General features: G+C 40.6%; 1 protein-coding gene across 2 annotated transcripts in view; it reads left to right on the forward strand.

Annotated features, from left to right (window-relative positions):
* The window catches only part of LOC122811426, a 317519-nt gene extending 306950 nt beyond the window's left edge, over positions 1-10569 (forward strand). For both annotated transcript variants that reach the window (XM_044083270.1, XM_044083275.1), the window contains exon 8: positions 9986-10569. The gene's annotated coding sequence lies outside the window, so the exon portion shown is untranslated. The remainder of the gene's footprint in view (positions 1-9985) is intronic.
* The last annotated feature ends 4730 nt before the right edge of the window (positions 10570-15299 follow it).

Consider the following 15299-nt stretch of genomic DNA (forward strand, 5'->3'; position numbering starts at 1 on the left):
ACATAGATGGCAGCGCACTAAACACCAAAAGTGTGATAAGAGACTTAGGGACACAGATGGACAGTGGTCTCACCTTCGATAACCACATCGCCACAACAGTCAGGAAATCCTTCTATGTGGCATGTCTCATCACTAAGGGCTTTTCATCAAGAAAAAAGGAGGTCATTGTCTCACTGTACTCATCCCTCATTAGACCCATTATAGAATACAATGCCCTGTTTGGTATGTACCTCTCAAGACATCTGCAACAACTGGAAAGGCCGCAGAAATACCTCACTAAAAGAATCACAGGCCTAAAGCAGATGCCCTGTGCTGACCATCTAAAAAAGTCCAGCTGTACTCTGTAGCATATCATCTACTCAGAGGCGATCTCTGCTTAACATACAAGGCCATGTCAAACCCAAAGCTGTTGGACATGTTACACTTAAAGAAATTCCAATCCCTCAGAGCCACAAGCTGCAGGGATCTAAACCTTGTCATCACAATGAACAAAACATGCTGGAGGGATAAGTTCCTGACCCAGAGACTCCCCAGACTCTGGAACAGACTGCCCATACATGTCAAGCAGAGCACCTCTTTGGCCCTCTTCAAAAGGAGCCTTGATGATTGAATGGGAGATAGGAAATTCACCCCAGGGATCATGTCAGTCGCCCTGCTAGACAGGAATCAAGGGAAGTAGATATTTTGGGAAGAAATAGCCAGGGAATTGTTATGGCTAGGCTTGTATTGGCCCTAGGGCCGATAGCCTAGTACCAACCTATGAATAGGCACGAAACTGAGCTATACAGATTTTTCTTCTTAAGACTGCAAATAATAGCTTAAGCATATGTGCCTTGCTACTTAAGTAACTTTTTGGAAGAAATGTTATTGTATCAGGTTTCCTAGAACAAGAACACGTTGTTAGGTTTGGGCAAGCTGACGATTTAAGTGGCCTGACCTTGTTACCTAAGCAACTTTTTTGGAAGAGGTGGAATTCCATCAGGCTTCCTAGTTCAGGTTATTAGGTTCAATAGGTTGAGGTGAGCCAATCATTTAAGTGACCTGACAGTCATGTGCTTCTCTGCAGACTGGGATTATTTGTTTTGGTAAAGACCTCATCCTCTTTCTCAAATCAAATTCTGGTACCCCACTCACAATAGAAACAATTGTATGGTATACATACCACTCAACATCTTAATGCAAGAAATCTGGACAAAGCTGAAACTAATGGGGGGACAAAAGTCGAAAAATAGGTGTAAATTTAAAAAATTGCTTAAATCAGCTTTGAAAGTTGCTAGAATAACAAAACAGCATTTGTTAGCATGAATTTTCTAATGGATATAAAGTCTGAAACTCAAATGCATGTCACTATTTAGTGACTTCAATCAGTGATTTTTCAGAAAACCACAAATTTTACAAACAACAGAACAAAATGTTGGAACTCCGGTTAGCTAATGATTGGCAGTTGACACAGTAGAACAAAAATATGAGGCAAAAAATCTAGACATTCTACAAAAATCTGCAAATTTGAGAGGTATGATGGTATATGTGTTCCTATGTTGATAAGAATCTTTCTTTTGATCATTAAATATCAGCTGTGGTTAGTATATCTGTTTACCTTGTTCAGCTGATGTGAAGAGGTACCTCATCTTTGTCTAGTGCAGTCTTGGTCCCTCTAAAATGTTCCCCTGTTAGACCTGTCATAGAATAAAATGCATCATTAGAAAAAATGTATCTTACAAAGCACCTCAACCAGTCTGAAAGGCCTAAAAGTCTTATGACCAAGATTTCTGCATTGCAGAAGCTAAGCTTCCTCAAAAGACTAAAAAGGTCTGTCCCTCTGTCCTCTCTCAGACTCCTGAATCTCCCTTGCCTTTTTGACCTCCTCTTCCTCCTCCATCGGCGCACCAACTGTCTGCCTAATATTCATGTCAAAGACCTCAACCTCCACCACACTGTAAACACCACCTGCTAGCATGATAAATTTATAGCCCACTGCATTTCCCGTCCTTTAAAATAAACTTCCTTTGCATGTCAAAGAAATTAACATCTTATCTACATTCAACACTAGATCAGTCCCCGGACAATTCAATGGAAGTCTATACATTCATTCATAAAATCAACCCTAATAAATGTTGGCACTCTATATCTTCTCTACTTAACCCTGAAACAAATAGAGACCACATCCTATCACCTGAAACCTCCTCATCACAAATAGCTGAAAACTTTAACAAGCACTAAATAAAATCAATATCATACATACTAACACCCCAAATGCTGGACCCCCCCACCCTTCAACCTATTTAGACAGCAACCCTACACCATCATCTACTTCTAACCCTGTCATTACTAACCCCCTACTCAACAAAATGTCACACAAACCCCATTCTCACTTCAGCCCATACCTACTGACACCATTAAGAAACTGCTACAAAAACTAAATCCCTGCTCCACCTCAGCTGATAATCTTCCACCACACTACCTCAAACTGGCTGCCAACTCAATCGCCTACCCAATCAGTATCCTTATAAATAGGTCTTTATCTGAATCAGAAGTACCTACCATATGGAAATAACCTCACATCACCCTCATCCACAAAGGAGGCAACTGTTTTGATCTATCCAATTTCCATCCTATATCCATCTTGTTACCCATATCCAAAATTCTTGAGAGAGGTAGCCATCAGCAGGTAATGCAAATCTATTGCAAAAGAATCTTTTATCCAAAACCCAACATGGCGTCCGACCTAGCCACAGCACAGCTATAGCCCTATTATCTTTTACAGACACTTTGAACAAGGTCAGAGATGCAGGATGCTATACAGCTTCAGTATTCCTTGATCTCTCCAAGGCCTATGACAGTGTCTCACCCCTTACTATTAAATACACTGTCTAACTTAAGCTTCTCACATAACACAGTAAAATGGTTTCTGAGCTACCTCAAGGATCGTAAATAAGCAGTGAAATGGTCCAATGAACTCTCGCCCTTTCTTCACAACCCTACTGGAGTCCCTCAAGCTCCATCCTAGGACCTCTACTCTTCAACATTTTCACAAACAACCTTCACACTGCCTCTCACCCTGGGACCCTCATTCAATATGCGGATGATTCCACCATAATCTGTATTGCTCATTCACTACCATACTTTCAAAAACTCAACAGTCCTTTACAGTAGTCAAGTCCTGGCTAAGAAATGCCTAACTCTTTCTTAATCCAAAGAAGACAAAACTAGTACTCTTTCATCCCAAGAACACTTGTCCTGTCACTGATCATTTTAACATCCTTGCACCTGACAACACTTTCATAGAAATAGTGCAGGAAACCAGACTTCTAGGAGTTATCATTGACAATAAACTTTCATTTAACCCCCATATACAGCATAATATAAAGAAAACTCATCAAAAACTGGGGCTTTTATATAGAAACAAACATTTCTTTACTGCAGCAACCAAAACTACCCTTGCAAAAACATTTTTATTTCCTTCCCTTCTTTATGGTGCCCCTATTCTAATGAACTTACGAACTAAGGTCGGGTGGCACGATGCCAGGGTAATCTTATGGGCTAGGCTTGTAAAGGCTCTAGGGCCATTAGCCTAGTATACACCTATGAACGTATGAACCTATGAACTTTTATCATAAACAAGATGGAACAGTGCTACAACAAAGTTGCAAAGTTTGCCACAAACTCTAAATATCACACACACCACTGTAAACCACTACTAGAATTAAACTGGCTTGAACTCCCCAACCAACTTGCCTTATTCAGCTATCCACCTTGCACAACCTTATCTTCAAGCCTACTGCCTGCTCTGTACTAACCACTCTAGTCACACCTTACACACCAAATAGATCCCTATGATCAGAAGACAAAAATCTCTTAGCTGTCTCAAAATCCACAAGAAAACCAGGCCACTCGCTGTATTCATACTCTGTCTCTATACTTTGCAATTCACTACCCCTAGCTACCAGTTCTATACCTGGCCAAACCTATTTCAAAGCCTCTTTAAAAAAATATCACCTCAAAAAGACATCGATGCTTTGCCAGAGATGGCCTGCATCTGTCACCCATGGGCTTCTGGATACTGGCCAAGGCTCTTGCCACCCCTATAGTGCCTTTTTTAGGCAGTGTTCCAAAGACCAAACTACCACTGTAACAGCTACAAACAAATGCAATCTGAGGGTCATGCTGCTCAGTGCTAGAAGTCTAAATCTCAAAATGCACTTGCTCAAAACACTCCTTAAAATGGAGAACATCGACATTTGTTCTGTAACAGAGACCTGGTTCAAGGCAGCAGAAAGCACCCCTGCACTACCAGACTATAACTCATTCCACACCTTTCAGCCCCAAAACTTGGACCAAAGCTCCAAAGGCAGTGGTGTTTCCATATTCATAAAGGATGCACACACATCCAGACTAGTAACCAAACATAACTCATCTGAGATACTTTAGGTGCAGCTAATATTGGGTAAGACAGAGATTCAGGTCATAACCTGATATAGGTCCCCAACCATGTCCCAAGACTCACACTCCATGTTCCTAAGCACCCTGGAGAATATTAGGGTCCAACCTAACACTCTCATACTGGGCGACTTCAACTACCCCTCTATTAACTGGGAAAACTGCTCATGTACCAATACACTTGCCCAACATTTGATGGAAGGCATTCATTACAATGCCCTGGACCAGCTCATTCTGATCCACACTAGAGGTAGCAACATCCTTGACCTGGTTATTACTAACACAGTGAACGTTGCTCTACAACAGTAGTCAACTCCTCTCTGGTTAGATCCGACCACAAACTCATCACCTTGGAAATCCACATACCTCCCACCCCCACCCCCCCACCCAACCCCACTCCCTCAAAGGTAACCACCATGAAAAACTTCTCCAAAGCTAACTTTGGGCTCCTAAAACAGAGGTGGCTAATTTCACGACACCCATGCAAATGGAGATCATTTGCATAACCACCGAATCACACACCGATGCACTCTAAGAACACGTACGCAAATGCATGGATCTCACCATACCCAACAGAACCAAGATGCTCTCCTCCAAAAAAGGAAGTCAATCTGGTGGTCCCCTGCCATAAACAAACTCTACAACACAAGGAGGAAACTGATGGAGAATAAGGTGAAGTCCCAAGACTGTAAAAACTCCCTTGTCAGCCTCAACAAAAAGTTGAGATCCCTTATCAAATCCTATAAAGCTAGCCATGAAAACAGAATTGCAGCAGATAGTAAAGAAAACCACAAGGCCTTCTATAGTTATATCTCCATGGCAATATCCAGATTTGGTCTGAGCTATTGCACAGTGGTACCTCCTATACTGAGCCAAGAGATATTGTCAATAAAATGGCCGACAGATTCAGTGCCAACTTTACCCCTCCCCCACCAAAGGACCGGTCACAATACCAGTAGATTGCCAGGCACCCAGTATTACTTATGCACAGGTTAAAACAGCACTGTCCAAGGCCAATAATACAGCTTCAGTGGGACCTGACAATATCTCTGGCTGTGTTCTACATGAACGACAGAGTGAACTGGCACCTCACTTGTGTGATGTGTTCAATCACACTGCTACAGTCATCCCTTTCCACAAAGGAGGAGTGACTACAGACCCTGGGAACTATCGCTCCATTAGCCTGATGAGTCTGATATGCAAAGCTATGGAATGCATCATCATGGACCTAATAAACAAGGATATAGGGAATCTCCAAACTCTGGATCCCACACAGTTTGGTTTTGTGAAGAGTAGATCATGCCTGCTCAAACTAGTCAATTTCTTTGAGTCAGTCACCAGAGCTGTGGATGAAGGCAAGGTGGTTCATTCAGTCTACCCTGATCTGTCCAAAACCTTTGATACCATTCCCCACTCAGGAATCATAGAAAAACTCACTAAGCTGGGCATCAACCCCTATATCATTTGATGGGTTGCAAACTGGCTCACAGGTAGAACCCACGGTGTGAAAGTTGTTGACTCCAAGTCAGGCTGTTGACCAGTCATGAGTGGAGTCCCACAGGGTTTGGTCCTGGGTCCTCTCCTATTTGGTATCTACTTCTGTGAAGTCCAGGCCAACACAAAGGGACTCTGGCTGACAAAGTTCGCAGACGATTGCAAGTTGGGAGCTAATATTAACTCTCCGTGTGATGCTGACATCCTACAGAAAGACCTCACTGAGACCAACGACTGCTGTCAGCACCATGGCCTTAAGCTCAATGCCAAAAAATGTGTCATTATCCCCTTTGGGAAAAACCTGGTTCCCATGAATTACCACATCGATGGTAGTCCACTGAACACAGAAGGCGTTGAGATCTGGGAACACAGGTTGACAGCAACCTCTCTTTTTACCAACACATTGCCACTGTGGTCAGAAAGCCCTTCTATGTGGCACATCTCATTACTAAGGGTTTTGCATCCAGGAAGAAAGAGGTCATTGTCTCCCTCTACTCTTCCCTCGTTAGGCCAGTCATCGAGTACAATGCCCCATTTAGCATGTACCTCATTTGACACCTGCAACAACTGGAAATGCACAAAAGTACCTCACAAAGAGGATCCTAGGCCTTAAACATTTGTCCTATATGTACAGACTAAACAAAAAACTCCATTTATTCTCTGTCTCATATCGCCTACTTACAAAGCCATGTCTGACCCAACTCTGTTAGAAATGCCACATCTAAAGAAATCCCAATCCCTCTGCACCACATGCACCAGAGACCTCAACTCATTACCACAATCAACAGAACATGCTGGAGGGACAGGTTCATAACCCAGAGACTGCCCATGCTATGGAACAGACTTCCCATACATGTCAAGCAGAGCACCTCACTGGCCCTCTTCAAGAGAAATCTTGATGAGTGGATGGGAAATAGAAAATTCACCCCATGTATCACTTCAGTGGCTTTACTTGACAGAGGCACTGGGACCTAAGGTCGGGTGGCATAATGCCAGGGTAATCCTATGGGCTAGGCTTGTAAAGGTCCCAGGGCCATTAGCCTAGTACACACCTATGAACTTATGAACATGGCTCTGCTCCTGCATAAAGCCTGCCTGATGCCAGTACTTCCTCTTCTTCCACACTAGCCTCATCTTCCTCTTCTGTCACATTTCCATCCTTCACAGTCTGCAAGATCCTAAGGCTTTTCTAACTCCCTCTCTGTTTTTATACCATATCCTTAAGCTACTGCTCAGGCTGTAATGCCTCTGTTCTTCTTAACTCTCTCACTATCTTTCTGCATCACTAACTTTCTGGCTATTATTTTCCTAACAGAAACTAACATTCTATTTATGTTTTTTTTCATGTACTATAGCAGTCAATGTCAGACATTGCTCTACCTATGTACTATTTTGGTCACTACATCATATATAGTGAGAGTGACTATTATTGTCCATAATGTTTTAACTCTGTAGAATTGTCTAGATGTGTAGTAATATATTGCGGGTCTATATCACTTCGATAAAATGGCAGACATTCAAACACCATATGTTCAAACTTCTAACCTCGAAGTGCAAAACCATCGACGGCTTAGAACAGCAGTTTTTTTCCCAGGGAAAAAAATTGCTGTTCCAAGAAAACACACACACAATACAAGCACACCAAAATAAATAATCCACACATATTTTAAAGACATGCTTCTGGAGCATCTCTCCCCAGGCCTCCACTGAAAACAGGCTCTGTGGAACCTAGTCGGACTTTCCCGGTCAACAAATGTTAAATAAATAAATAAATAAATAAATAAAAATATACACTTCTCAAAACCCTACTTCTAAAAATACACTAAACTGTACATACACTACTATCTATCCACTTACCTTAACCCAAACCCTAACCCTAAGGTCCGTACCTATCGCACACTCAACTTACCTGCTCTCTAACCCTAAGGTCTATAACTATTGCACACTCACCTTAATCCATTCTGTTCACACACTTACCTTAACCTGGTCCGTAACCTTCGCACCACAGTGGAGGGAATAGTGAAGCCACAGAAACGACTCACCAAATTCTTTCCCTGGGAAAGAATTTGGTGTTCCACGGCTTCGCGATAATCAGTTTTGGAACTTCACAGTTCGAACATATGGTGTTCGAACTGCTAACTTTTCAACGAACTGATAGGAACCCATATATTGCAACATCTTGTAACATAGTTTGTTCTTTCAACTTATTTTGTATAGTATTTCTAATGTGATTTGTATTGTATTGGATTTTACTGTATTTTATTGTACTGTATGTGGAGGTTTTCTCCCCAGGCCTCTGCTGAAAACAAGTTCTGTAGACCCAGTCAGATCACCCCGGTCAACAAATGTCAAATAAAATAAATACAATAAATAAATTCATACCTGGAGTATGTAGAACAAATGTTCTTACTGCCATAAGTAATATAATCTTAGTGGTCCATCAGTCATAAATGTAGCATGAACCGACGAACCTGTAAGTAAATATACTTGATTAATGGCTGACTTTCCCAACTGCGATAGATGAACACATCTTGCAATGAAATAACATTCGTAACATCTTCTCCTTGTCAGTAACACAACATATTAGTACCTCAGGGACCAGATGCTATTAATATTAGTTCCTTTTCCATGAGGCACACAACAATTTAAGGGAAGAATGCATTTACATATTTTATTTGTATTTCATCTCACTGTTTAATGGCAACAGGTACAGTATTGTAGTTGTTTTAGAATTACACAGTTCCGTTAATCATTTTATACAGCATGTACATTACTGTTATTATTGCATATTTTGTACAAAAGCATAAATACATGCAAATTAATTCTAACCTTCAAATGCTATCATTCTAGCCATCTGATATAATTGTAGAGCAGAAGCAGAGACCTTGATGAGACTTGAACTTATGACTCGTGGTTTGCAAGACCACTGCTCAAAACACTGAACTGCAAATGATAGCTTATATATTCAATGTTAACTTCAAATCTTAGTTTAATATTACACATGAAATTTGTATAAAACTTTCTTTGATCTGTATTATTTAACGACTATTATAATTACTATCAAAATAACATGAATACCTCTAAAAGTACGGTAACATCACTAGAAATGCAATGCCTGCAAGAAAAAATCTTCTAACATACTTAATATTTTACTTCCAGATTTTTGCCGCATATATTTCGTCTGTTGCTCCTGAAATCTGTGTTTTTTCCAACAAATCACTGAGGACTGAAATCACTAAATAATGACATCTATTTGAGTTTCAGACGTTGTATCCTTCAAAAAAATGCAGACTAACAATAATTTATTTATTTATTTTTATTTAACATTTGTTTACTGGGAAAGTCCAACTTGGAATGAAGCCAAATTTCAGCGGAAGCCCAGTAAAATATGCTCCAGATGCATGTCTTTGTAACGTGAGATGAAACCGGAGTACCTGGAGAAGACCCACACAAATGCAGGGAGGACATGCAGACTCCACACAGAAGACACTCCAGCCGAGAATCTAACCAGAAAACCTCTTGCTGTGAGGTGAGAATGCTACCACTGCACCAATTTAAGTCTGGGAAACATTACTGGCACAGACAGCTAGCAGAAACAAATCTGTTTTCATTTTGCTGTTGTTTACTGGTCAGTACTGCTGGATTTGATTGCCTAACACGAGATCAGTTAACCAGGGAATGCTTAACAATTGCTAAGACTGGATCTCTCGCTATAGTAGGGCTTAACTGACTTATATTTTTCCAAATATCAGAGCATAATCTCTGTACTCCATGCACTACAATTTAATTATTACCAGAAGTCATCATGGTAACCAGTAAGAATTAACATCTTGATTTCACTTTGATAATAAGCCACATAACTGAGTAACTGCAGCTTAATGTAAACCTGGTTGTGGGTTATTGCTCTAAGTTAATGTACACAGTTGGACATATATTTAAAGTGAATACATATTTTCAAATGCATTTTCTTTGGTAATTTTTGTGTATTCTACTTAAATGTGCAATTCTATGATATTAACCAAAAGGTTTTAATAAAATTTCTTTTGTTTTGCAGGCACATTATTTGAAAAGTAGAGTGGAATATGCAAATAAAGCTATTGTCCTATAAACACCACAGAGAGTAAAACAAAACAACATTTACAGTTATAGACCGGTGAACTGCAACTTTATTTTATCGATGGGATTGTCTTATTTCTGCCTGTTCTGGAAGACAGTAGATATAAATATGTTGTACACACCTGACAGAAATGCATCCCTCTGTTTGTTCCCTAATAGCTGTCTATTACAAAACATTACTGCAGTACAAAGCAATACTTTGCCGTAAAGTAACAAAACATGGATTGTTTCATCCAGGCGATTGCCTCTTATCTGCTTTGGCTTTACTGGGTAATGACAGCAAACTCCTTTTCCCCAAAGAATGTTGTTGTTGCTGCCGAATTAAATGACAGAACCAAATGTTTCAGGTTTCAGACTGTATTGCATTACATAATTAATAAATAAATAAATAAATAAACAGGAAGACGCACTCAGAAATACTGTATTTAGTTTTCCCCTCTGCAAATCCAAGGCAGGTTACTTTTCATAATATTATCACTCAATCAGGCCTATAGTGCTATTAAAAAAAATTGTTTGACATTTGTAGCTGTGTGCATTTTTCTGTTTTTCCAGCTGTATATTATGATTGTGAACTAAAGATTAAAATGAGAATAAGGCAGGAAGTATGTAATATTCATGTATATAATCTTTAACCTGAAATACATGCAGATAAAATAAAATAGCAGCAACAGAAACTCATGGTGAGGCACATCCAGTCCACCTCTTTTTTTCAACCTATTAAAAAATCACAAACCTTCTTTGTCCTCTTTTTATAGAACTAAACTGGACCATTTGAAGAAACGTTTTAAACTGCGAGCTTTGTCTCACCTATCTGCTCTATGACACATACTGAATACTCATTACATTCATCTGTTGTCTTTCACAAGAGATGCACTTATTTAACATTGCCAGTTACTTAATGTTGCAGAAACTCAGTTTTATACCCCCATTTTATATACCTAGTTTTTTTGAAGGATATACCGGTTACATCATAGGATCAAAGGAGGTTACTGGGCTAATGGCCCCAGAGCTCTTACAAGCCTAATCAAGTTCAACCCGTGTTCCCAAGGGTGTCTGGTTAAAGCAGACACTAAAATCAGCACCTATTGCCACTATATTTAGGTATCTGATATAGTTAATAATTTCTTTTATTTTGCTGTTTTTTCCTTCTTTGTATTATTCTTTGTTAGACCAGCATGCTTTGACTGTGTCCAGATTTAAAGAGTTTATCAGTTACTTTATTGCCTTAATTATTACTGTCTGAGTTGCTATAATCATACAAGTGTATAGAAACATGTTCTGAAGAATATGCAGAGACTTCCAGAGCAGAGATTTTCACCGACCTCAGTAGCTGCATTTTATGCAACAAATAGCTTGACCTTCCAGCCTTGCATGTAACTTATAGACCCATTCATTCCACCTTTTCCAACCTGGTGCAGTGCCTCAAATCATTCTTCAGTGGAAACTAGACTTTTAGTGAATTGACATTTATGGAGTACAAGGGGATGAGAGTCAGGCAGTGGAGGACTTTTATCCATACCTGATGAGGATTTCTCATTTATGGTCCTGCTTTTCAAGATCTCACTTTTTGATGGGTATGTAGTATATAAAATGTTGACCCCATACATGCCTTTGTAGTGTCATTATTGTATTTAGTACATAACCTGACGTAGACTCAAGAAGTGCATTTATATCCAGGGTTAGGCTTCTGGTATGTACTGGAAGACATTTCCAGAATGAATAAAAAAAAAAAACACTTCTTCCACTTGATCAGGAGTGCTTCCCATCATCCTTATATTCCTACATCACCTAGTAGGAACATCTGGCATTGGCTTCACTCTTTGAAACCTAGCAATCCTGCATTTGAACCACAACTGGATTCAATACACCAGAGGACCTGATAGTCTCATTCATTTAATTAAGGAACATCTGTCTCTATACTATAGAGTACTTTGGTGTCTCTTCCTTGCCATAATGCAATGAATAAACTTTCTTCATGATAGTAGCTATGATTTCCAAAGTTTTGCTCCTGTTATTTATTCTGACTTACTGCCCATTTTATAATCATTCATGCACAATTTTGCTTTGCTGTGAGAATTCACTTTTTTATCTATTTTAAAATTAGGATTCAGTGATTAAATTCTATTTATAATGCATGAAACTTTGTCACGCATGATATAGTTACAATATTCCTTGCACTTTTCATACAAGTGCAAGAGTTCTACATGTCCTATGTAATATAATCGACAGGAACTGCCTAAGCAGGCAACTTGTACAAGCTGTCTGCAACATGTGTGCTCCACACATGTCTGTGCAGACCCTGAGAGGAAACCCCATCCCTCTTGAAACCAAAGTGTGCACACATATACTTATCAAGACACCAGTACACCCAGATGCAAACCGATACATAAACAGAAAGGGCTGGCGATACATCAACTGCCAAGTTGTGTGTATGGCAGATGGCAGCATAACAACACACCTTCGAAGTCTCTATGATGCTGCCATATTGAGGGAAAGTGGACTGAGGGCTGCATTCTAGCAAGGTGAAATACCTGAGGGACTAATACTAGGTAAGTACAGGAGCACAGCTGGGATGTAAGTTAAGGACATCCCTCTCAACATTACCCATGCTGACCAAATGTATTTCCAGTCCGCACAACAGGTGACAGTGGTTATCCACTTGAGCTGTGGCTAATGACACCATACTGTGAACCATGCAACCTTACATAGGAGGCCTACAATAGAGCACACACAACAACAAGAAATAACATAGAGCATGTGTTTGGTGTACTGAAAGCTAAGTGCAGATGTGTGGACACATCGGGGGTGCACTGCAATACACACCTGAAAAGGCAGCACAGATGGTAACTGTGTGTGCCATGCTTCACAACATGCTAACTAGAGCACATGGTGGTCTTCCAGCTGCAGGTGTGGATGAACTACCCCAAGAACTCAAGATGTCTAAAGAGGACATCCCACAGGTATCAGAGGATGAGCAGGAGGACATAGGGGACAAAAGACACAGGCATAGGAAACATAAGGTGTGATCACAAGTGCAGGCCCAGGCAACACGGCAGTGTCTGACCCACAGCTTTGAGTCATGACAAGCCATAAGTACAGAACTACACAGATTAAACATTGATGTTCAGGTGTTGTCACACCACAGCAGCATAGATTGCATCTAATGTCAATTGTCCACTAGATGGACACACTGAGCATCAGACACAACACCATCACCATAATATATTACAATATGGACATATGCAAATGTGTCACAATGGGGATCTTCAAATCAGGCCACAACTGACACAGATGTACATGCACACTCAGGTTGTTGCATCACTGTATGGAAAACATTAAGGGACACACATCAGTGGTACACATTTCTATCTACACAGTATAATAGCATGAAAAATGAGAAACCGCTCAGGACATAATGCAGAACATTTAATAGCCACAGAAAAAATATATCACAGTAAAGTGGTAATTCAATAATATGAGCCAGCTATGTTGGTGATACTGCTGGACACACTCTAACGCAGTCTAGGGTAAACTCACTGTTGTCTCACACCATGGTACGCTGTACCACAACCATGTACAGGCACATGTTGCCCTTGTTGCTCCACAGAGGAGATTGATGGGGTGACATCATCATGATGAGGTGAAGGAACATGACTTGAGTTGAAGGCCTTATTGCAACTGGTGGGACCACGGCAGATGGGCCAGCAACTGAATTCTATGCAGGTTGGACCACAGACACTCATACTCAGTGGCCACTGGTGGTTCTGCAGCCAGGTGGCCTGCATCTCCCATGTTGCAATCTATTGGGCATAGTCTGGTAACATAGATCCCTGCTGGTATTATGACACTACTGCAGTACCATAGAGGCCAGGTTTCTACTGACTGTTCCACAGCTAACAGACTGTCATTCTGAGTGGCCAGTGCAGCCATTATCTCACCGTGTTTGCACACTTGTCCTTATTACATCACACGTAGATGGTGTGCCACATGTTCTGTGGCACGTGCAAGTGTATGGATATCTGATCAATGCTATTGTTGTGGCCATTAATTTTACTTCAGTGTACTCACACACCCTCTGTACCTGGCCGTGCACAACATCTACTTGCCTACATCTACCATGATGCCCTGCTTCAGACTGTTGTGAGGAACTGCCATCAGCAGCGATCTCATCTGGGGTATGCTGTTCACCAGCCTCACCCTGTTCAACATTCAATGTCCCATCATCCTCCAAATGGTTAGACAAGTTGATCTCCACAACTGATGCTACAGCATGCAGTAACTTCACTGTCAAAATCTTGGATGTTCTCAACATGTCAAGGTTCTGTGTGCCAGGGGCCATAATACAATGGTGAGACACATCTGAAACCACATCATGATTGCTGGATGGGTTGATGGACGATACAGATAGTTGATGTGCTACAAGTAAAAAAAGACACGATGAGGACAATGTGCTTACATCACATGATGGATATTAGCATCAAAAACATATGACATATATATCTCAATGCAATGTTACAAATAATAATGACTTAACATGAGGTCTATTGTATGTATGTTTCACAGAATCTACATAACTGGATAATGTAATTTAGTTACAAGGCCAACAAACTGACGTATGTGAGGAATACAAAGCACACACACACACACACACACACACACACACACACACACACACACACACACACACACACACACACACACACACACACACACACACACACACACACACACACACACACACACACACACACACACACACACACACACACACCTGACAGCCCTTCGTAGGAAGATGGTGTTACTGAAGAGGGATAAATTTCAACTACTGTATGGAAAAAAATCAGCATTAGTGATCACATCATTGCCACCTCCCTGGCCCAGGAAAGGGAAGAAGGACACAGTATTAATGGAGGACAACAACAGGAGTAACAGCAATGCGACACATGAAACAACATTAATAGCATACCACTGATAGACTCCTGCTGTGGAGAGGTTGTGGGTTGCACTGGGGATCCTGTATTGGGAAAATAAAGAGAAAGACAATAAAGTCATGCCTTTAACAAAAACAATACTGACAGCAACACCTATGCAACTGCAACATGGTAACAGGGGTTGCAGGTACTCACATAACAGACTTTGCAGCTGTACACCAAAAACAAGGCAGCAGCAAATGGAACAAGATGAAATAATAACTAGCAGTAGAACGACCAGCAATAAGGAAACTTGTAGCCCAAAAATAAAATATAAATCTT

The sequence above is a fragment of the Protopterus annectens genome, chromosome 1.part1, assembly GCF_019279795.1.
Source record: "Protopterus annectens isolate FY-2018-M chromosome 1.part1, PAN1.0, whole genome shotgun sequence".
NCBI lineage: Eukaryota > Metazoa > Chordata > Ceratodontiformes > Protopteridae > Protopterus > Protopterus annectens.